Raw genomic sequence first — 25,759 nt, 5'->3', positions numbered from 1 at the left:
CTTCTTGCAGAACGTTACTGACGCATGCACTTCTATAACAGAAAAAGTGAAAATGAAATGTGTTATCTAATTATATTTAAGTCGAAACTTTAACCAATAGCAATAAAACTGTACTAAGTCCATTGCTGAGAACTGGAGTAACTTAGCCATTTCTAATCTAGCAATCACTGGTAGCATAATCTTCATTTTTCCTTACACTTGCTTTTAAACTGGTGACATGTTACTGATTGCTTCGTTTTCTTAGTTGTTGTAATCTTATGGATACGTCCATGTGCGTTGTAATTGTGGAAAACTGGATAAGCATGTTTGGCCAATGTTTTCAAGAAAGCTACGCCAGGAACAAAGCAGTATATCAACTAGCCATGACTGAATCTTCATTGAAACAACTAACTACCACTATCATTAGTTATAAAAGATTCGAAACAGTATCGTTAAAAACGAATTATAAGAGCTTTGGACCTGTTAGGAAATGAAGAGGGATCCGATTATAAAATTGGAATTAGTACCTAAAAAGGAAGTGCCTATTAGGTTTTTTCTCGTTTTTGTTCACTTCTTTATTTTGCGTCACCTTTTCCCATGATACTTTTGAAAAAATCTAACAAAAATAAGAAAAAACGGTTTTTTGTCCTTCCAAGGGAACCTATTCTTTCGATGGCTAATGTGAAGGGCAACTGCAACTGTGCATTTTCTGGATAGGAATGTCTCTGTTAAATAGAAAATAAATAAATAGGAAATAATTAATAAATTCTGAAACCTTTGAGAATTTATAATACGACCAAAGGAGCGTATCTTTCATTTACATACACGCTTCGAGAGCATTTGGGCTAAAATTATTCAAACACAGCATATCTTTAGAATTTCCGATAGGCAGTGCCGCTCGCCGGAGATAAAATATTTTTATTCCGTACAGTGTTGCCACTGCTGTCTTACAAATCGTTTAGTTTTTTTAGACAAAAATTCATTAACAAAAAACATTTTAAACAAAAGTTTAAAAAAATGCGAAACAGATAATAATACAAATTCGAAGTTCAAAATTCAGGCTTCCAGGTGCCCATGTTCAAGAAGGTGTTGACGCAGTACACGATCGTCAAGTTCTCAAGAAAATTCTGTTATTCGATTGGTCAGCATAGAATAGTTTCTTTCGAAGTATCTACAAATTGTTCCCTACGAAACCTCTTTGGCTTGTGCTTATCCCTACTTATCTTTCGGACGTCACTCTCAGCTCCAATATTTCCCATGTAACCATGCATTTCAAGTAAAAAAAAAAAATATTCTAAGCCCACGAAGGTGCAGTGCCTTTCATTTTCCCCCTTAAACTGATTAATAAATATAAAATTAATTGCAATATCAGAAAGTCTTTTTATTTTAGAGATAAGATTAATACGTGAGTTTTATATTACTATTAGTAAAATCAGCTATTAATTCAAGAGGGTGAAAGGCAATAATATAAGCTTAATTTGCAAAAAAATGTCTTAATAATAAAAAAATGTATTCGCTAGTGTTCGTTCCGGTTATATAAGAAAGAATGTTAACAACTAAATTGTATGAAATAAAATTTTATATTAAAATTGATATTTTAAATGACTTTATATATTGATGTTAACAAGTAAACATACATATAAAATTACATTATAGTAATTAATAAAAAATAAAAATATTGCTCGGTAAAAGTACATTTACTTGTACCTCTCGGCGAAAATTGGCGATTTTAGCGCCAAAAATCGCCGCTACACAGAGACAAAATAACAAGTCAAAGAATTGCACAAACTCGGTATCCATGTACACATTGACCTATTTTCACTTTAAAAAACATCACGGAATTGCGCAAAGTAGTGATTGCGCACTCCTTTTATCCATGTACACGTCGACCTAATTTCACTTCAAAACATCAGAGAATTGCACAAACTTGGCATTGCGTACTCCCTTGACTTTGTCTATGTACACATCGATATATTTTCACTGAAAAGTCAAAGGAGCACTCAATTCTGGGTCAAAATATATTTACGGAACATGTAACTACTTAGGTTACCATCAATGAAACAAAAACTTTGATAATACAAGGGTTACCCTTCAGTCTACTCTAACTGATTACTTTATACTTGATTTCATTAAACTCTTATAATTTTATTAAAATTTAAATTTGTAATCACATTTTTCTATAAAAACGTTGGGTAGCAAACAATTTTCAAATACTAAATTCATTTAATAACAACTGACAGTAAACTTTGTAAATAATGATATGAAAATTATTTGAAATACACACTTTTAAAATGTTATAACAGCAAAATATTTTGAGTAGTGTCTCAGCAAATAACATTTAACTTACTAAAATGGTGTAACACCTATTTTTAAATATGAAAAAATTACTAACTACTCGAAACACAAACAAAACAGCAAATATGAGATATATATATATATAAATTTTAAGTAAAGGAAAAAATTGATCGTGAGGTGACCATGGGCAAAAATTCCTTAATTATAAAATGTTCTTCTCTCAAGAAATTAATTTAGAGTTTCAAAAGAGAAAACTAAATAAATTTACATCATAAAACAAATTATATATCTTCTGTCCATTTGTTAAGCGAACAAATATATAACGTAATTTTATAAAAATATTTAATGCTTGCAAATAGTAACGTCATGAATTAAACACATTTTGATTGAAATCAATCAGATTAAAAGGTAAAAAACCAATGTTCTTCAGAATTGCAAGTATTGCTTTTACGAGCTTAGTTTGTTAATCAATAACAAACAGATTAAATATTTTGCCCAATGGAAAAGTACTAAATTTCATTTGTTGAAGAGAAATGACCAATATACTACGTGTCATGCCTCGCGCTCGTTCAAACACGAGGTGGGTTCTTCGGTGTAAACTTACCATAGTGGGAAAATAACAGTTGTCCGCTTTGACATTTTCTTCACTAATTTATTACACAAACTGCACTATTTATTACACAACGAGTACACTGTAACATAAACTATATACAATATATATATACAAGGCGCGCAAAAGAAATTAAAACATATTTCTTTTCTCTACGTTCTCACACGGCATGCTCGCCGGTCCAACTCCCAGTACCCTCTCCGTCCAGTCTTTCTTCCCCCCACCAGCCTGCCTCGACCGGTTTTTCCGGGGTAAGTCACTTCCGTTCTTCCTCTTTCATCAGGGAAAGGAACTTCACACCTCCCCTCTGGTTTGTAAATATTTACGACTGAGTCGAAAAATTTGAAACCCATATTATTTTGGCACTTACCAGGTAGTCCCTCTTTTCCGGGACACAGCACAAGGAATCACAGTAAAATCAGAGAGCAAAAAAAAAGGGTCATGCTACAGTTATAAACACTAACACAAAAAAGAACACTTAAAACACATAAACATAAAAACTGCACATGTCCAAATTTCTACAGCGATACAAACGAAACATTACAATATCAACTCACTGACACTTCTTTAAGGAATAATTCGTTTACTAATATACCCTAATAACACAATCTTTTCTAGAGTAACCACAATAATACAAAAAAAATAATAAATGAAAATTACAATATCTATATACTTTTTGCCATACTAGCATTGAACATTATCCTTTCTAGTGTTACAATAATAAACAAACACACACACAAAAAAAAAAAAATATATGATACCAACATAAACGTACGCTTCCGTCCCGTTTCGCTACACACACAATAAGGTAAGCAATCTCTGCTGTGGAAGGTTCAATTAAACCTCTTTCTAACAAATCAGCAATTTGCTTTTCCACCTGTGGCTTCAACGCCTCAGGTACCTTATAAACATGAGGTTGCTTTCTTTCAACTCCCGTTTTTAACCTGATACTGTGGGATCCTACCTTCGCACATTTAATCTCCCCGTCAAACACTACATGGAAAGATTTGATTAATCTGCTCAACTGATCCCTTTGTGACCTATCTAAATGTTTCCATTCCTCTGAAACACAGATCCTATCTAAAAGTTTGTCTACTTTAGGGTTTCTTTGAATAGGCGCGTGCTGCACCTCCCCAAATTCTGTGTCAGCCTCATAGATTATCCCTACTGCATTTATATGCTGTAAATATTTCCGTAACTTATTTTGATGCAAATGTCTAACAGATTCATCTGGCAATTTTACCAAATATGAATGTGGAGACTTTTTCGCAACTATTTCTCCAGGTCCTGTCCATTTAGAGCAAAGTTTATTTGTTGACGTTGGTATCAGTACTACTACCTCATCTCCTATCTCGAATTCATTTTCCTTAGACCTCAAATTATGATGATGAACATATTTCTGCTGTTTAGCTTCCGAATTTTCTTTAGCGAATTTCTCTGCCTCCTGTAACCTATTTCGAAGAGAAATTAAATATTCAGTAACTGATTCCCCAACTCCTTGTGGTAATACCGTCTCATCTACCCAACTTGATTTAAGTATCGCCAGTGGCCCCACTGGCACCCGACCATACATCAGCAAAAATGGTGAGACTCCGGTAGTTGAATTCGGTATCTCCCTATAAGCCCATAACAATTATGGTAACTGCTTATCCCAGTTTCTTCCTTGAGTATTTATCGCGTGATGCAACATTGACTTCATTGTTCCTATCCATCTTTCCACTAGCCCGTTTGACTGCGGATACCCTGGCGTAGAAAATTTTGGCGAGGCCCCTAACCTAGTTAAAAAATTCTTGTGTTAGCTTAGCCTTAAAGTTGGTTCCGTTATCCATGGCTATCATTCTCGGAACTCCTGTTCGCATGAAAATATCAATGAAAGCGTCACATGTAGCTTTCGATGTTATCGCCTTTAGTGGAATTGCCTCCGGCCATCTGCTATGTTGATCAACAACACATAACACATACTGGTGCCCTCTTGAAGATTTCTGCTCAATCGGCCCTAAAACGTCCGCATTAACCACTTGAAATGGAAGTTCTGGCCTCCCTACTGCTGTAATTGGAGCCCTATCCTTCACTTTAACTTTCCTTCGTAGCTGGCATTCCTTGCAAGCTTCGCACCACTTCCGCACCTCCTTTGACAATCCTTCCCACCAAAACGACATTTTAATCCTTTCCACCGTCTTCTTTGCTGCGAAGTGCCCCCCTTGTAAGCTTTCGTGAGCCAACTTCACAATTTCTTTCCTGCGGCTTTGAGGAACAACTAACTGACTACATCGCTGCCCATTGACACTTCCCGTATGGTACAAAATTCCTGACTCCAACCAATACCCATTCTTGTTATTACGTGCATCCATGAACGCGCTTTTCAGCGAAATACATTCCGCTTGCTCCTGTCTAAAACGTTGAGTTTGCGATAAGGGTGGGTTATCAGCTGACATTTGCTCACTGCCTCCCACTTCTACTTCCCCCTCATCTTTACTCCTTACCAACGGTGTAGTACGAGCTATTTCCGCTTCACCTTCTACCTCGTGACTGGCTTTTTCTGTCGATTCCTTTCCGTCCAAGTTACTCGATACCTGACCAACTCCCAATACTAGTTTTTCTTCCTTATCTTCTCCCCAATAAATATTTCCTTGTTCCCTGAGAAGTCTAAAATCTCGAGGTGTCACCAGCGCTTCCTCGTTCAAATTATGCACTACTGCTGCATGAACGTTTACATAAGGCTGTACCTCCTCTTCTTCTGACCAGATACTGATAGGTACTGTAACTAATTGGGCTTCTACCTGGGGTCCCACGGCGGGTTGTAACCATATCTTCCCTCCAGACTCCAAATATTTCTGTGGAACTACCGATTTCCGGATTACAGTAACTTCTGCTCCGCTATCAATCACTCCTTTGAATCTAGCGTTGCCTATCTGTAGTTCTATCCTAGGTAATTCCCCACTTGGCCTAGTTAACGGAATTTCTTCTGCATAGTTAGCTAACTTCAACCCTACGCATATTTTATTTAATCCCTTTGATTCCACCTCATCCTTATCCTTTTTTTCGCTTCCTCTCTTGGGTTTCGCTATCAGGTTTATCGCTGGACAAAAACGCTTTATGTGTCCTTCACCCTGACACTGAAAACATTTTAGAACTTTCTTATTTGCCTGCATCATTCCTTGAGGTTTTAAAGTTTTTACCCCTTTGTACTTCTCCTTATCAACCCTGTAATCAGAACTGAAATTCCCCTTACTCTTATTTGGTCGTCCTAATTTTTCCCCTTGTCTTATCGGTTCCTGTTTTGGTCCCACTTTATTTACTTCCTGAGTACTCGTATTGTAATTTCTAGGCATTGCTGCAACGTAATTATCCAAATCATTTGCAAGCTCTGACGGAGATAACCAGTTTTCTACCTCTTTTAACAGTATATGCGCCTTAACATTTGCGGTTAATTGATCTTTTACTTGATCGACAATCAATAGTTCTCTTAATTTATCAAAAGTCTTAACTTTTCTGGATTCTAAGTAGAAATCAAGTGCTGCCTCAACCCTCGCTATGTGCTGAGTATACGTTTCCTCATATCTTTTTTACACATTTTTCTAAATTCTTTTTATGTTGCAATGGGGTAATCTGGAATTCTTTTAATACTGTATCTTTAATCTTAATATAATTATCCAAATCCCTTTCACCCAGAGTTGAAATCAAACTTTTAACTTTAGTTTTTAAACTCTGCAAAATAATTTTCCCCTTATGTTCTTCAGGAATTTTATAGAGATTAAACATCATTTCCGCATGATGGAAAAAGAACGGCCATTCCTCAGCTTTAGATGGCGGGTCAATCATAACTCCTTTCATTATTTTTAAATGTTTCAAGAAATCATTTCCCTTGCTCTCAGCATCTGAAACCCCTTCATCCTCTGAACCCGATTTATTTCCTCCTTTATCTATTTTTCTACTCTGAATTTCTAATTCTTTAATTTTTATCTCGTGTTCTCTCTCTAATTGTCTTTCCCGAAATTCCATCTCTTTTAATCGGTCTTTAGCCGCATCTGCCTCTAACTTACACTTTTCTAGCTGCAGCTCCATTTCCTTTAACTTAATTTGAGCCTGCATGTTCTTAATAATTTCATCAGATTCTTCTGACACCCTATTTCTCCTTTTAGGACCCATATTAACTTCTGGTATTTCTTTTCACAGCTTTACCCATACAACACATAAATAACACTTAATTTTACAGGCAAACATACATATTTCACTACTACTGAATACTACCATTATTCATTTAGCAAACATTATCATTAGTGAACACAATCATGAATACCTTTCTCATATTACTATTAACATATATTTCACCATATATTGTTAACACATAAATACCAAAAATTATATTAGCTTTTTAATTAGTACAAAAAAATAGTTCTGAATACTTTGGCCTTACGCCGTAATACCTTACATATTCTGGAAATGAAACAAACATTTACTTATTGTTCTCAAATCATTAAACTAATTAATTTTTAATCAACCTATTAACTTTAATGACTAAAACATTTTGCCAAAACACGGCAACAACAAAAATAGATAATTTCTACCTTAATTAGTAACATGAGCACACCATTAAATGTTTCGAAATTACTGCTGACATATTTTCGAATTATTTTAACATTCATTTAGCATACATTATCTCCTTAATAACAAAATTAATCATAATTCCTTATTTGCATATAAAATATACTTTCTAAGTGTCTACTGGCTTTAACACCTGGCATTCTCATCATGTTATTAACCGACATTAACACAATTTTAAATGTCTCCGTTACTATAGTAATTATAGGGAGGGAGCTCTCTTCATTTATATATTGTGCTTCCCAAGAAATTAAGAGGGACTTACCTTTGATCCCGATAGTAGAAAATGACGAGTTGTGCTCAACTCTGTACAATTTCCTCATCGCGCTGCATAACACTTCACTTAATAATATCACCACGGTAATACTGATGATCACTTTTACCATCCACTGTTTCAACACTGCACGAACATTTCAATTAATAATATCACCACGGTAATACGGATGATCACTTTTACCAGCCACTGTTTCAACACTGCACGAACATTTCAATTAATAATATCACCACGGTAATACTGATGATCACTTTTACCATCCACTGTTTCAACACTGCACGAACATTTCAATCAATAATATCACCACGGTAATACGGATGATCACTTTTACCAGCCACTGTTTCAACACTGCACGAACATTTCAATTAATAATATCACCTTTTACGATCTTACTTCCTTCGTATTTTTAGTGATTTCATTTTTCCCACTATCCTGTAGCTCTGCGCCATTTGTCATGCCTCGCGCTCGTTCAAACACGAGGTGGGTTCTTCTGTGTAAGCTTACCATAGTGGGAAAATAACACTTGTCCGCTTTGACATTTTCTTCACTAATTTATTACACAAACTGCACTATGGATACACCATACAACGAGTACACTGTAAAATAAACTATATACAATATATATATACAAGGCGCGCAAAAAAAATTAAAACATATTTCTTTTCTCTATGTTCTCACACGGCATGCTCGCCGGTCCAACTCCCAGTACCCTCTCCGTCCAGTCTTTCTTCCCCCCATCAGCCTGCCTCGACCGGTTTTTCCGGGGTAAGTCACTTCCGTTCTTCCTCTTTCATCAGGGGAAGGAACTTCACACTACGCATTTACTTGAGTTGTTAGATAAAATGAAACATAATTCACTCTCTAGGATCTAACACAGATAAATGCAAATTATTGCTTAAATTATGGGCAAAAAGGATTCCATTTGATTAATACCGTATTTCCCCATTTCTCTTTATGCAACTGAAATTTTAATTTATTCTTTGCTCAATTATTAAGCCTATCCTTATCTACGCGAATAAACTTAAGTTATGTAAATAAATCTGCAAAGATGTTAATTTAATTACTATATAGAATTAATACTCGCAATGTGAGTATAATTTTAATCTGAAAATGGAATGTACGTATAATTGATGAAGGAAAACCCTCTCTGAAGCTGTCAGAATGGAATGATGAATTTTAATACCGAGAATTGGTTTCGCGAATTTAATCAGCAGTAAGTAATTAATGCCTGCACGCACATCTTTGAAACAAGCAAGAGAAGTTAAAGCAACTTACATGAAACACGATCCGAATCATTAAGTACTGCGAGATAAATGCTTGCGTATGACAAGCAATGGAACATTTAGCACCTTTTAATGCAAAATAAATAGTTTCTTAGAGTATATGTGCTCATAATACGTACATTCTTGCATAGCATTTGTAACAAAGTAATTATGCGAAGTTATTAACTTTCAGTAATTAAAATAACAAGCTTTTATCTTTTACAAAAGAAAAGAAGTCATTGCTTAGATGGTAAGCAAAAGTTATCTCATTTTAGATTGCGAAATATAATGCTTATACAGTATATCCCTACGTAATTTACTTAAAATTACGAATACTCATAAAGTAAATAATATCGCAGTGTTTCTTAGTATTTTACTGACATGCACGGCTAGCTCGCTATTTTGGACTAAATTCTCCATATATAATAACATACCTCAATATGTAATAAAATTTATAACAGTATGTGCTAAAGTGCAAATTAACTATAAATACGTACACTTGCATTTCATGTAAAAAAATAAACACATTAATAATGCAAATGCGAAGAGAATATTTGTGATTTTAGATCATCAATATAATCAGAGTCCATGATCGGAGAGAGGGCATAACAAGATGTTATTAGTAATACAGTCTTTGTGTTGCAAGGTTTATTCCTTGTATTGCGGGCTCGTTTAGTCGTTGATACTGGAATATGTTTTAAAATTTTCAACCATTAAACCACAGAATTTGTTTACGGGACGAAACTGACACCTTGCAGCAATCTTGGTCATTTGGCATGAGAAACGCATGACTGATATGTGACTTCTGAGGAAATCGAAGGCAAATCTCAGACAACACACACGTGTACATTATCACATTGATACATATTACGTTTCATACTCTCCTTACACTTTTAGAGTGACACTAGATCACAAACTAGATCAGCGTGACGTCAAATTTACGTTTCGAGGCAATTGCGAGATAATATAAAAATTACAAGCATAATGAATGAATTATGCACAGCATGAAAGATAATTCACATTTAATAATTTTTCTATATGTTGTTTTCTCTTGGGAAATGAAAGATTTTATTCATGAACAAACTCACGATAGTTGGACATAATGTAAGTTTGTAAGAAGCGATAATTCCGTGTAATCCAACATAGCCAAAGTGAAAAGCATGAGCCAAGGACACCATTTGCACAATGAAATACGCTGGAAGGCTATCAGAATGTTGCAAGATGGAGCAAGACAATCAGTTGTTGCGAGAGATCAAAATTCCTGTAGAAGACGGCCCACAAGCGGCCGAGCGGTAAAGTCGCTGGTAGTTCGGTCCGAGGTTCGAACCGCTCGAACGGGCTGGCTGCATGGGCGTTTTCGTGGTTTTCCCCATGTGTAAGGTGTATACGAGTCAGTTTCCCTTCGAACGTCCTCCACGAAGACATCCCTCCCCCGAGGCAGATAGCCCTAGTGTGCTTTACCGTAATTAACTAAACCAAACTTCAACCAACCTGTAGAAGACGTATGCCTGGATGCCACAGGTTTACAACAACGGTAGAAGATGGCTTTCTGTTGCCATGTACAAGACGCTATACATCACGACAGCTAGCGTCGCATGTCTCTACTTCTGCAGGACGGCCGATATCTCGTCAAACTGTGTTGCGTCGACCACATGAAGGTGCACTGCAACTCCGAAGAGCAATGAAACAGTCAGAGACACAGACACGCTATCGGGCTCAAAACGTCGCAGGAAAAGAATGTTTAATGTCTTTGAATATAATACAGGAAGATAATATTTGGTGACAACCATTTGAAAAGTGAAACAGACATTTATAGTGAACCGACGCAAAATGCCGTTTTGAGACTAAAAGCGCTTTTGGGCTAATGCCCCATTGGGCTAAACATTCTTAAATATTACAAATTTCTCTTACAGTTATAAACAAATACAAAGTAATGAATTCAAAACACTAAACAGTGCAGGTTTATTTAAAACCTATGTTAAAAATGTACTGTAGTAAAAAAAAGTACATTTAAAACCATACTGCGATGTAATTTTTACATTCGTCTTTACATTCTGTTGATGAACGTTAATTACATATATAGAAAAGATATCATAAAAACTGCCACATATTTGTTTTTTTGTCATTAATGGCTATGATATGGCTAAGATGAATGAAACAGTAATTTTGGGTACATCTAGTCTTTACGTTGAAGAATAATATTCAACAGTACTAACCAGACGCAATTGTCTCAAACTGATCGATGTTTCGAACTCTTTTACAATCCATATTTTTGCTTTAACTTTGGTGTAAATGCTATTTCATTAACTAGCTAAAAACCTTCTTTTCTGGATACTTTTGGTTGCAAGCATTTGTTTTTCCCACTTTTACACAGATATTTGCGAGGATATTCTATTAAAATCACATTGTCCGGTGTCACGACATTCCAAATATTCTGGTATACAGTTGTTCAGGTTGCAACTGCAACTAGTTGTAAATTCATTTTTATTCTAGCCAATGGTATGAAATTAATTTGTCAAATTGCATCTGAATTAGATATTTCTTACGAAAGCGTGTATTTGTACATCGCTGCTGTGTCATGCAAAATTTTGGCTCTATATGTGCCTCACTTATTGACAACTCTCAGAAGAAAAGTAGTTTTCAAATGACTCTTGCACTTTCATAATTATGAGATTAAAGTATATGACCAATGAGATGAAACCTGAGGTGAATATTGGATCCATCAACTATCAGCTGAAAGAGAACGGAAACTTCGTGAATTTTTGTGATTGCTATTATGAAAGAGCTTGTAAAAAGGTGATGATATCCAAACAAGTAAGTCAAAACTGTGACATAAAAACAATTATCCTAAGCAAAGAACATCCTGAGAATGGGAATCCTGAGAAAAATCCATGCTCATCTGCTCTGCAAGTTTAAGCAAGTCCAATGATTATACAGAATATCAGCTTAGGTTGGATAAATTTATTCAAATAGAACTATCATACGTACTTAGGTTGTTTACTGAAGTGCAAGTAACGTTCTGATTCTCCCAAATCTTCCGTGCTCAGCTAAAATCACGAATCCACATTACTTATCTTTTTATGTTATAGTATATATTTTCTATGTATATTTTTTGATGTTTTGCATTCGGTTAAAACAGAAAATACATCTTCTTTGAGAGAACGTATTATGACCATCATCGTGTAGAAGTTAAAAAAGTATGCTTTTCATAAAATCCCTTTTCTTTCCTTTTTTTTCGAGGGGGGGGGGAGGGAGCTTGGTGGTGACGATAAATATATATATGCCTTTATTGAGCCTTCATGATCAGTATGTCATTATGATCAGGCATGGATTATGATTTTCCGTAAACATACTGTCATAAGTTTCCAAATAGCCTTGATTTTCACAGTCGGTAACCGTCGACATATAATTTAAATTCACAAACTGCTTAAAATGAGGAAAATATTCATACTATCACATTTTGTAATTTTAAAAAAATGTAAAAATTTCAAAACCTAATTTTTAATACAATTCTCTGTTTTTTTTTTTTTTTTTTGGTTACATTTAGTGAAAGTTTTTTTTTTTTTTTTTTCTGATTCTAAAAAGTAAAACACAAACATTATTGATCCTCTTGGCAGTGATAATTAAATGAGATAGTTTAATTGTAAATGCTCAGGTTATTTTTGTGTGTACTACACAATTTGGAGAGCAAAATGTTTACATTTGTACGTAATTAAAACAGAAATTTCTGTTTAGGAAAAGGCATCGGTAATGTTGATTGATTAATTATGATATCCGAAGTATGACTAATCACTCGAGGGTTACCTGTTAAAGTTAAGGAATGCCTTTATGGAGGAAATTTCTCAGGGAAATTGGCTCTAATTCAAGTTACAGATGGAGAAAACTACGAAACTCAGCCACGTAACGTAGCGGGTATGCCTGGAAACGAACCCGGCTCAAATTCCCGGTGCACCGCAGCCTGAAATATTCGGCCTCTGTTTGGGCCCAATTAACTAATGAGCACTGCCATGTAGACAGTTATGAACCATATTAATCAACCTAATTTTTTATCTTACTGAGATTTTGAATTTATATTCTAAGAAAACAAACTACAATATCGGCACATAGTTAATTTATAGAATATTTTGAAGAAAAGGAAAAGTGAAAAATATTTATAATCCAACGATTTTTTGCACTTCTATTAATTATGATTCTAAAGTAATGAAACTATATGTGAATATTATGAACCAATTTTGTGTTTAAAATCTTATAAACTATTTCTGTAAAAGTAAAAATGCTTTCAAGATGTCAAAAGGAACAAAATTATGAATTAGTGATAGTTATGCTATAGTAAATAAAAAAAGGAATATTAATGAATGTCATTAAATAGAAAAAAAAAATCAACCTAAAATAATTTTACATTTTAACTGACCTATCAAGAGATGACAACGGAAATTTATAGCAAAAATTGCAAATTTTGGAATTAAATATTCTCGGTCGTTTTTTGTCGTATGAGGGTCAAGCATTTTATGTTTTATTTTTTTAAATGAATACATGCTTTTATAAACATATGTGCCGATAACAAAATATTCTATAAATTAACTATGTTCCGATATAGTAGTTTGCCAAATTTTTTAGAATATGAATTCCAAAACTGAGTAAGATAAAAACTTAGGTTAATTAATACGATTCATAACTGCCTATATAGCAGTGATCATTAGTTATTCGGGCCCAAACAGTGGCCGAATATCTCAGGCTGCTGCTACCTTATAAAAAATTAGATTTTGTAATTTTCTACAATTGAATTTTGAATTTCAAAATGTCTAAATATGAACACTTGCACTATTTAAAACATTTTGTAACTGGATGTATACGTCTACGGCCAATGGCTGCGAAAATAAAGATCTCGACATGATTACTATGGACCTGGTGTATATACATTCATTATGCGAAAGAAATTAAGAATACTTTTTAAATAGAAGCTTTTGTACTTTTTACCCTAAAAACAAGCCTTTCAAAATCTTACTGTTTATGTCTCATATGACACTATATATTATCACTCACCCCATTTCATAACCTATAAGCCTCATCTGATGTTGGAAATCTATTCCTTAATCAATCATACATTTGACCATCTTGCGTGAAAGCATATAGTCAAATTATCTTACCGTGCTTCGGCAAACAGGGACAGGGTCTCTAAGCAGATCACTCACGTACACGAACTACAGTTTGCTGATTTACCTGTTTACGTGAAGTGTTAGCAACAGGTGTTCTGAAGCTTACCTGTTTATCAAATGGATTAAGGTATCGAACTGTTGTAGTTGAAATATGTAATATGGTGTTTGGGAATAATGGTATAATCAAAGAACAAAATATTAGCAGTGTTATGATACAAATTTAGTGATATTCGTGTAATCAGTGATATTCGAAACTTTTATTCAATCTTAACAAGAGAAGCAGAAACTAGATTTATGTCGTGAACATGTCATTTTCAAATTTGAGTATGTTAGATAAACGTGCACAACAGCGTACTGCTATTATTTTTCCAAGAAATTTAGTTATTCAGATATTATTTCTTTCCAATTTTCCCAAATTGTAAAACAAATTAGGAATTTGTTTAAGTAGTCTAATTTTGGAAATTTAATTCTATAAACTTATTATATAGGTAGCGAGCTATACCTATGTCTGTAATAGTACAACAAAGTCTTGCGAGGATTTTAAATGTCCTTTACGGAATTGAAATTTTAACAAAATAGAGCACAGTTTATAACCATTACTTGGGACACCAATACTGGCGGCAATAGCCACTAGTTGCGGCAATGAAAACTAAATAAGAACAGTCAAATCAAATAATCTGAAGTCTAAGACTACCCAGTAGAATACTTTGCATCAAGCTGGTTCAAATAGTATAACGGCGTGTAGATTTAAATTATGTGACAGAGAATGCAAAGCCGAGATCGTTACATTTAGCTAGAGCTGGCAGAAATCTAGCAGATTGCCAGGAACTATCTCTCTCTCAAGATCCAAAAACACCAGCTTAAATACCCTACAACTAATTTGCATTCTGTTGAGGAATCAGGAAAGAAGTTAACTATTATAATAATAATAACTGGTTAGTTTAAAATAAGGATCTTGCAAAGTATTAATGCATAATATTTGTAACTGGAATTTCGAAAAATAAAAGCTTATTTAAAGGTTTATTTGTCGCCAGACACACATTAGTTCGAAGTTTAGAACAGCAATCTGTCTTAAACTATTTTTTAAGATTAAAAATGACCCATGTGTCTATAATTTAGTCTTGTAGGACTATTATTAATTCAGATGAAATTACTAAACTAATGCTTTTTCCTTGATAGCAGAAAAGCCAATTTTTCTATTTCCTAGTGTCGTAACTCTTAGTTAATTACATCAATTATTTAAATTTGCTAGTACAAAATTATTCTGTTTCCCAAAACCACACATAAAAATCTTAAAAGAAGCATTTAACCTAAAGGACTTTATTTCGAAAATATTTTTGGTTACCTTATTACAAAATTTAAAGTCTTCTGACTAGTAAATCTTGCTGGTTTACTATCTTTTTTTTACGGGAAAGAACATTTGTGTTTTAATAATCCTTTTAAAAATATCTTTTCACGTGTCCATTTGGTAATCTCGAATTTATAAAGCATACTTAGCTTGCTGTTTTGATATATCGCATATTGATTTAGGGGTAATATTTAAGAGATACTTTTTCAATTACAGTTCATTTACCTGTGTTTCTGCATTTCCTATGTAATGGGAAAAAAAGCGCGAGAAATTGACTACATTCGAATATTACGAATTCGAAAATAATAAAACTTTAAATAAAATAGTTGAATCTTGTTATTTCAAACATGACATATTTACTTTGCTAAGTGCAATAAATTAATTTTAAATGAACGTGCTTCTAAAGGCTGTCAAAAATTAAATGTAATAAATAAGTTTTTTATTCGCTCCTCTCTTGAAATTTTGAGTGTTACTGTTACATAAAGATGATTTCGATGCTGTTTTTTTTTCCATTTGAGTACTGTTAAATAATATATAAATTAATTCTAAAAATCATGTTTTCTTTCACAGTGTAACTACTCACTTTAAGTGCTACAGTAATCATGATTTAGGCTTGCTTTTTGCATGTTTAAATGTATAAGCTTAAAATCGATTACCTTTAACCGAACGGTAGTTTAATCTTATAAACTGACAGACGAATTCTTGTCACGTATTTACCTGCCAGCACCAGAACAGCAAGTAAATACGACATTGTAACATAATTAAAGATTAATTTTAAACGTCAGTTTGAAATATGAAAAAAATTTTAAAATAACTCTCACTTATTGCAGGATTGAAAGAAAACAATAATTTAAATACTAAAAATTCAGAATTTTGAATTCAGATCACTTCAGACTTTTAAACAATTTCAACTAGACCAATATTTGTAACTAGTAGCACCTGAACCATGGCGCATAATCTAAGATCAGCTATTCTATGACTGAAGTTGCCAAAGATTTCACGCTTTTAACGCTCATCATTTATCGTAATACATAAACTTTACATAAACTTTTACATAAAGAATAGAATGTTACATAAAGAATAATATGTTAATTAAGGCAAAACTTGAAACAAAATTATTAAAATTAATTTGAAATAAATGACAAGAGACCTTCAAATTCATAAATTTTCCTTAAACACATCCCCACCTCAAAGCTATGCTTTACTCCTTTTTGCGTCACAGTGTCTCAAGTCTTTCCCTGCAATCTTTCTGCATTGCGACATTTTTAGCCAAATCGCTGCTCAGGATTAACACAATGACTTTCCGACTATAACCAAAGTTAGTATGTTTGTTTACCACTGCTATCTATGCATTGCTTTTTCTCACCTGCTGTTGCTGGAATAAACCATTTTTCTGGCTTCGCCTTCTTTCTTCATTGTCTGAAATGTAAACTACGTATGTTGAAACTGAGCGGCGTGTTTGGCATCTACATTTTTGTATCAGTTTTAAGAAAAGATGTATTTATGAATAAAAATAAAAATTATATTTTAGCCATTAAGCCAGTTGTGGTTTTCGCTTCAGCCATCATCAAAGTAACGATCTTCTCGTGCAGCACTCAAGCGTGATTTGCTTTTTATCACAGAGAAATACCACAACATCACACACACACACATATAAATATATATATCTACAATCACTGGAGTGATGACATAGAAGTTATGATATATATGTAGTGATTATGTGATATATATATATATATATATATATATAGTGATTATGATATAGTGTAGATATATATATATAAAACAAAGTGATTCAAAACTAGAGAAAAATACTTCTAAGAGGGGTAGGTAGGATACACTAGAAGACTCGGAATCTCGTAGCAATGCAGGTTCGCAAATGCAATCCTAACGAGATAAAGTAGATATTAGAGGATGACATCGGAAATATTGTCGCAGGAAAACTGTAGACAGCCACCTACAGAGGATATGTTAGGATGGAAAACATGAATACATCGTAATCACAACTTGCCGTTTAAAGAGCGTAAGCTTAAAATAAATCATGAACATCCCGATAATCATGTCGCCTTCGGAACTAATAGAGTTTTAGTTAAAAATGTGAGCAAGTTTAAGGTTATTGCTTTTAGCTACTTCCTTGTACGAAGTAAAAAGGAAGTATTGTAATCGCAAAAAGTTTCAGGCAGCATATTTCAACGAAAATATCCCATTTTGACCTCTAACAAATACAATTTAACGATGTATTTCCGTGATATCTGTATGTAAGGACAGAATAAAACACTCTTTTCCTCCTGCTGCTTTAAAAACTGCTTTAAAATGAATTCTGAAGAGAATTTTTCGTGGCGTCTGTATGAACGTATGTACGTACGTACTTGCCTACGTACGTATCTCGCATAACTCAAAAACGAGTAGCCTCAGAAAGTTGAAATTTTGTATATAGGACTGCTATAACATGTAGATGTGCACCTCGTATTTTGGTTAAAATTTTATATATAGGACTGCTATAACATGTAAATGTGCACCTCGTATTTTGGTTGCTATCGGCCGCACCGAACGTATATAAATATATTTATATACATATCCACTCTGTTACCCGGCTCAGTGATCTCAGTTTCTTTACTCTTATATGTTTGTAAATTGTACATTTTTTGATTTAAAAATGATTGAATTATGTTGTTCTTATCTTCCGGTTAAGGTTTTTATGCCTTTAGTAAATCTGTATGCAATATGTTTAGAATTATCAACAATTTTAAAATTGTTTAAGTGCCGCTAAGCCTAATTATGTTTTTGATGGTGGCCATTGCTCTTGTTTACATTTGAAACAGCAGGATAGCGGATTTGTTGCCAATTTAGAGAAACTTAGCTTCGCAACAACAAAGATAACGCCTTCATTTATTATTTCAATCATGCTTAATCCTTTCTGGAATTTTTCGAGGAAATAAGCGTTTATGATTTACTTCGTAATTTTAATACATATATTTTGAGTTTTTATGTATTTTTGCCTTGTCGCGAAGTGAAAACTGAATTAATTGAATGAGAAATACTCAATCGTCTGTGAAAATCTGCTTCAATTTTGTTTTGTTTGCTTAATTTCTTTTATACATCGTTCTAGCTTTGTTATAGTTTTTGAATAGAACATGTGGCAACGATTAGATAAATCTTTAAATGATATAAATTTTGTGCATTCTGAGTTATAATAAATAACTCAGAATTAACTAAATTAACAGTATTATATAAACGAAATATAATACTGTTAAGTAAACCTAGCGCCAGAGTGTCGCTATGGTAAACAAAGTGAATTTTAAGTCAAAGAAAGAGTTAGAAGTAAAACAAATTTGACTTATTTGTAAAGCTTATTTATTAAACAAAAAGTAAAGAGCAAAAAAAGATGCTATATGTTTGATATTATTAAAAAAATTAGCGATTTTTCTCTCTGGAGCAAATTACAAAAAAGAAAAAAACCTATTTACAAAAAACCAATATTACATTGATTGGTATGATTTTTAATACATTGTATGTCTCCCAGACGATGCAATACAATCCGTACAACGCCTAGGCATGCTGAGTATCAAATTATCGATCTGATCTTGGGGGATATTACACCTCTTAAATAGCAGTGCTCTCCGAAGTTCCGGTACACATGAAGGAGGAGGTTGACGGGCTGCAACTCGTCGGCCAAGCATGTCCTACACGTGCTCTACTGGATTAAAGTCCGGTGAGAAATCTGACCAGTTCATACGGGTGATATCCTCCGATTGAAGGCATTCGCTTACGATGTTTGCACGGTGAGAACGGTCGTTGTCATCCATAAACACAAATTATGCGCCCATGGCGCCCCGAAACAAACGTACATGTTGTTCCAGAATGACGTCCCGATAGATTTGGCTTGTCATGGTTCCAATTTGAACATGCAGGTCAGTTCTGGAACCCAGAATAATTCCACCCCAAACGAGCACTCCTGCACCACCGTAACGGTGTCGTTCAATGATGTTTTCTTGGTGGTAACGGGTACCTGGAGCTCTCCATATAAAAGTCCGGCGAGAATCAGACTGCAAGCTAAACCTGGACTCGTCGGAAAACATCACACAAGCCCACTGTTGCGGTGTACACAATGCATGATCTCTACTCCAGGTTAACCGCAGGCGACAGTGAGTTGCAGTAAGTGGAATGCATTTGACAGGTCTACGAGCATATAGACCGATCTGCCCTAAGCGTCTGTACACGGTCTGCCTTGAAATTATCGTAACAGTGGCTGAAGAGAGCTGACGAGACAGGTCTGAGGCTGTGCTCCGCCTGTTTCTTTTGGCAGTAACTGCCAAATACCGGTCCTCATTCGGCGTTGTAACTCTGGGGTGACCTGTGGTGTAACGTCTACTCACATTACCATCATTTTGGAATCGTTGCCAAAGCCTGGAGATGACACTCTGGGCAATTCCAAGTTCGTCTGATACTTCCAGTTGAGTACGCCCACATTCCAGACGGCCGATAATTCTACCACGTAAAAAATCATCCAAATGCGTCCTTTGTGTCATAATTATTCGGTTATTGCACTGAAATGCTTATAAAGCGCCTGCGAATAATTTTACTTCTTTGCCTGCATTCCTTATATATCACTCTCTTACACTATCGTCATTGTGACGTACCATCGGTGTCATCTGGTTACTTCCTGAAATTTGCATATGATTCTTGAAGGTGTGTGTAGTGATTTTACAGGTGATATATTTTTTTAGAGTTCGATTTCCGCGTGATTCGGAATTATCCTTAATTTATAGACATGAGTGTATTACGGAAAGTTACTGGATGATATTCATTTTTCCCGCTTATTTTTAACGACATTGCTACTAACGCGATGAAAACAGAATCCCGCATTTAGCGCTTTGACTAAAATTTGGAGACTGGCACCTCTTTAGCGAAACAGTACCCTATTACTAAACATTTAACAGCAAAGAAGAAATTCTGCAACACGAAGCAAACCGTTCGCAGCAGAAAAAGATATTTTTACGGCCATTGCAAATTCTACATCTTTTGATAAAGATTCTTACTCGTATTCAAAGTTCTTATCATTTGAATACCTTGTTGAAATACACAAAGCAGTAGGAATATAATATATAGTTTAACACTAGCAGAAGCTTGGTAATCAAGTTATAAGTTAACTTATATTCATACATATTCATACAGAGAATACATCAATATGAGAACAGTCAATTCGCTAAACACTGACAGTTAAATCCCATCGAATGGACTAGCTGCATGAGAGGGTTCGTGGTTTTCTTAACTTTTAGCGTGAATACCAGTCAGTTTCATTACGAAGGCATACTTTCCTTATCCAAATATCCTTCTCGTATTTTACTGTAATCTTAATAATCAAATTAAATTCAGTCTACATCCATATGACAAACAAGACTTGACTAACTTATCCGGCCACCGCACTTATAAACAGATAAAGCGCATTTCCATTATAAGGTGATCATCCCCACAACATGCTGATGTTATAATGTTTAGCATTATTTCAATTTTGTGAACAGAGAACAGAAAATGATGTGAAAACATTCAAAGCCAGTAAAAGCGCGTTTTCTTTAAATATATATATGTATATGCTTTGCAATTTCTTATTCAGTTTCCATGTAACCTAAGAAAGAAAAATGGCTGGGACTTTTAAAACTGAAAACTGTTATATATATATATAATAGATATAAAAAAATACGATGGCTGCTTTAAGAATGATTGGCGACCTCAAAATTAACTAGTCTAGATTTTATGTTCTCCCCCCTAAATTCATCTGTTTCAAAGAGATCTTGCCATGTTACATAACAACCTAAAATTAACCAATCACAGCTTAGAGTACTTTTTTCATCTACTTAGTATGAACATTCTTTGCAAAACAACTACGTCATTTCCTTTCCCTAGTTTCTACCGTGATAATGTCTTCGCGCTGCTTCGCTTCTCAATCTAAGATGCCTACGTCTTACTTTTAAAATCAGTGTACGAATCAGTTATAAAATTTATCGTATTTTATTATGATTGGATAAATGTCTGCTTAAATGGTTTGATATGCCTGAAAATAACGATTGGGAATTCTTCAAATTTATTTGTGTCAGCGTCATTTTCCAGTCTTTCCACTCGACTATCGAAAGTTGCTCAACATCCATCTAACTGCGCATCGAAAATCACTGATGTTGTAACTTTGTCAGAGCCTTCAATCTTTCGTACGGGAATCCATGCTAGAAACGGAATTGGGACATTTCACCGGGGTTGTAGAATTTGGCATAGGAATTTATACATGAGAGAAACCGAGAAAATGAAAGGGTGCTGTAGACGGAGAAGCAAGGCTTCATAACCGCCATCAAATGACATCAGGTAACTTCAGCAAGGAAACAAACCTTCGGATAATCATTCTCGTTCATATAACAGATTGTCATAACATCGTTTTTGAGCTTCGTGGCTAAAGGAATGATTATAAATTCCCAATAGTTCGTTAAAAGGTACTTAATAGATGTAAGATTATAATTTATTCGCTTTTTTACACATATTCTAAAAATGTTCGAATAGCGGATGCCGTTTTCGATAAATCAAGGAGCTAAGTGTAGGATTTAGTGCACTTGCGGTACTACCTAACATCTCACATGTTTATTATACAGAGCTTTATATTATGACTTACTTATTAATAGCGATTTCTTTCAAAATACTATGTGTTAGCACAGTTCTTTTGAAGAAATATCAACAATTAAGATCCAATATTTCTTTTTATTATTGAACAGATGGCTATTTAAGAATTAAAATGTGCTTACTAAATATTCTATGAGGCCTATATAAGCTTCCTAAGGCTAAGCTTTAAATCACATCGTACAGGGTCTATTTAACGAATCGAATTCTTTAAAATATATTTACATCCGAGTTCTTATTTAAGACATTGGTATGGAACATTAAGGCATTTGTTTACACTGAAAACACATCGCATGCTATTCACAGTTATCATCGGATAATTTACATTGGAAATATCTTGAACCTTGCACTCCACGCTTGAATTTCAAGTATTTATACTCGAAGCCATTGTTATGTTGAGAGCAAATTCTGATGGTACTTGAGCTGAGGAGAGCTTTAATATAGTTACCAAAGCTGCTTATCTGTATTGTTGAGTCGTATGTGACAATTAGGATGCTTAAATAAATATTTATGTTTGAGAGCTGCTAATATCATTTAAATTATGCAGTTTGCATTGGCGATGTCTTTACAATGTAGGGTAATTTAATCATAAACGTAATACATCTGATCGACGCCTTGCTTGCATCATTGTTTATTTGCACCAGAAAAAAATATATAACAGTCTGTCCTTCCGCTTCAGTTGGATGTAATTACTGAATTATATTTAATTTTGCATTTATAAGAATTGTTTTTTGTAAGCGGGATGTTTAAACAAACTAAATCCTTGTCATATATGTGCATATCCGGTTTACATTTTGCATGCCAAAGAGAGCGTCAAATATTGTATGTTAGTAAAATACGGCCTGTCATATACCGTGTCAACAAATATTGCAAACCTTAAATTTCTAAGCAGTGAAAAATGGAAAAATAAATCTGTGTAGTTTGGGTTATTAAAATTAAGCTTTGGACTATATATTTATGTTTATATAATTTCATGTATATGTACAGAAATTTTACCTTCGAAATAAGTCAACATATATATAGAGACGTTCAAAAAACAAACATGCCATTTACTATTTCAATTCATTTTATTCATTGTTATGTATAAATAAATACCTCTTAGAGATTCGACTACCTATCATTAGTTCCAGCAGCGTGATCAGAATCAGTAACAAACTCTCATTATATAATCTATTTTTATGAATGAAGGAATATTTTCCATTTTCAACCAACGGGAAAGGAATACGGATCTACTTGATTACTATGTACTACTGTCAATAATCACTTTCGTGGAGATTATTTAATTATGAATGAAAAGCTATAGCGCATCAACATTAAACTCAATTTTCGTGTTAGTTGTTATTAGTCTGAAAAAGTCAACTAAAAGTTATTTAACTAAAAGTCCTTTGCTGTTTCAGATTTTACGGTACAAGAAAACTTTTCGAAACATTATAACAATTTAAAAAATGCAGCCTCATAGCAGCAGTATTATTTTACAAAATGTATTTTCTAAGAAATATATTTTTCAATACTATCGAAAAATGTGTAATTTCCTAAAACCAGATAAGATCGCAAAATCTTATGAGCAATCCTCTCACTTCATGGAGATGAAAAGAAAGGGAAAAACAAAACAGATGTGGTGTATGCGAAAGTCCAAACCAGCACAGAGATGGAAATAAGAATTGGAGGCGATAGAGTGTACACGTAGTAATATGCCCTTGCTGATCCTATGCGTATTTACAAGGAAACATTTGGACATAACGTGGTTTGAAATATTGCTCTCCAGGAATCCGTGTTCTCATTTTGCTCTTTCGCTTTTATATGGAGTCCTACCCAACCCAATTTCATGCCAGTTCGTCTTTCTTCTGCCTCTTACGTATTCAGTCGTGACTGAAAGTGATATGGGTGCGGAAATCGAATGCGGAATGGGAACTTTTTCCCATTCTTTTTACTATTTTAGCAAATGAAAGAAGCTGAATTCAATACATTTAAAGATAGATTGACGTTTTACGCGCGTTATTTTCTCTTATAGACAGTATTCAAAATGTAAGGTACTTTATCTGATTAAATGCGCTCATTTAAATGGATTTATTTTTATCCGAAAATCCATTCTGGCCAAAATTTTGATGCATAAAATTCACATCTGAAGCCAGAAAAGAAATGAAATATGTTTCATAAAATCTGATTTTCACTGCTTTCTCTTATTCAGCGTTATTTCACTCATAAATAACAGGCTATCATTTTTGACATTAAGTCAAATCAAATCATGTGCGTGTTAAAAGAATAGAAAATACAAATGCAATTTTCGAGTAAATTGCAATTTTTAAAAAACTTTTGCAATGCAGTAATTTAGTATTGTTCTGCCTAGAACTTCACCATTCTCTTGAAACCTAAAATGCTTATTTTTAATTTCTCCCAACACTGTAACTCCTATGGTGTAAAATGGCGTTTCCGTGGTTTTCCCCATATGTAACGTGTATACGAGCTGGTTTCCCTTAGAAAGTCCTCTACGAAGGCATCCATTCTCTTAGAAAGATAGCCCTCGAGGCTTTGCAGTACTTACATAACCAAAACCAACCTATGATATGAAATCCACTGATCGGTATTTACTACCTAGCGTTTAACCACATATATTTTATACATGCTCCGTTGATTTAATGTATTTGTAATTATTTAACTTTTAATAAAAGACGTAATGAAGCTGATCTTTATTAGCCACTTATGGTGGTTTTACAAACATAAAATGTTAATAAAAATGAGATTTTATCGTCTCTCCAAAGATTAATAAACTGTGCGAAATTTTCGGGATTAATACAGCTAGATTCTATTTTCAAAATTAGATCACATTTGGGTCGAATATATTGCATCTAAATTTTTAAAATAATTTAGCCAGCGCAGAAACTAATTCACCTTCCTATTTTACAATTACTTCTGAGAAACGTACTCAATCAACACGGCAGCTACGCGTGGAAGAACCAATAGATTTACGATTCAGATTTTAACTTTCTACATTTAAAACTATGCCGTTTCCCTTTAAATTTGCATACACTTTCTAGTCTGAGGAAGTATTATGACAAGAGCCAAGAACTATAGGTTAGAGCTTAACCCAGCTAATGGTGAAACTTCGGAATAAATATCACAAAATAAGCTTCCTGATGTTTAAAATTTCACTTACTGCTCTGTGACTGAGCAGATTATGAAGTTAGAATCTCAAATTACACTATGGTTGTAAAATAGATGAGGAATTGCTATTTGGTTCTTGCGAAAAAAATAGGAAGAGAAAGCAGCTGCATTTACTCTAGCTCTATTAGCAGTAACTGCAAATCATAATATCACAGCTTTTCTTTTCTTTTAACACAGCTTGACTTGCATACCACTGCATAAAATGAATGAATGTCTTGACCATTTGAATACAAAGACATGTATCATAAAGGAATAAGATTCTGACCATTAGAAAATTAATAAAATTTTGCATGCAAATGCAATCTTTCAGAATGGATGCTAAAGTAGTAACTTCGAGTGGTTGTGTTTTTTTAGAAATATTATGTGTATCACTAAACAATTTTATCTCTTTATTTATTCACATTTTTTTAG

The 25,759-nt window shown here is 34.0% G+C and overlaps 1 protein-coding gene across 1 annotated transcript in view; it reads left to right on the top strand.

Moving 5' to 3' along the window:
- Positions 1 to 25,759, top strand: part of LOC118182238 (adhesion molecule nephrin-like) — a 324,602-nt gene that overhangs the window by 110,727 nt on the left and 188,116 nt on the right. The window lies entirely within an intron of this gene.

This window comes from Stegodyphus dumicola, chromosome 4 (assembly GCF_044657685.1).
Source record: "Stegodyphus dumicola isolate Sdum_Otavi_A_Nest chromosome 4, ASM4465768v1".
In the NCBI taxonomy this organism is placed as follows: Eukaryota; Metazoa; Arthropoda; class Arachnida; order Araneae; family Eresidae; genus Stegodyphus; species Stegodyphus dumicola.
The sequence above is the reverse complement of the archived record's forward strand: the minus strand, read 5'-3'. Positions and strand labels throughout refer to the sequence as shown.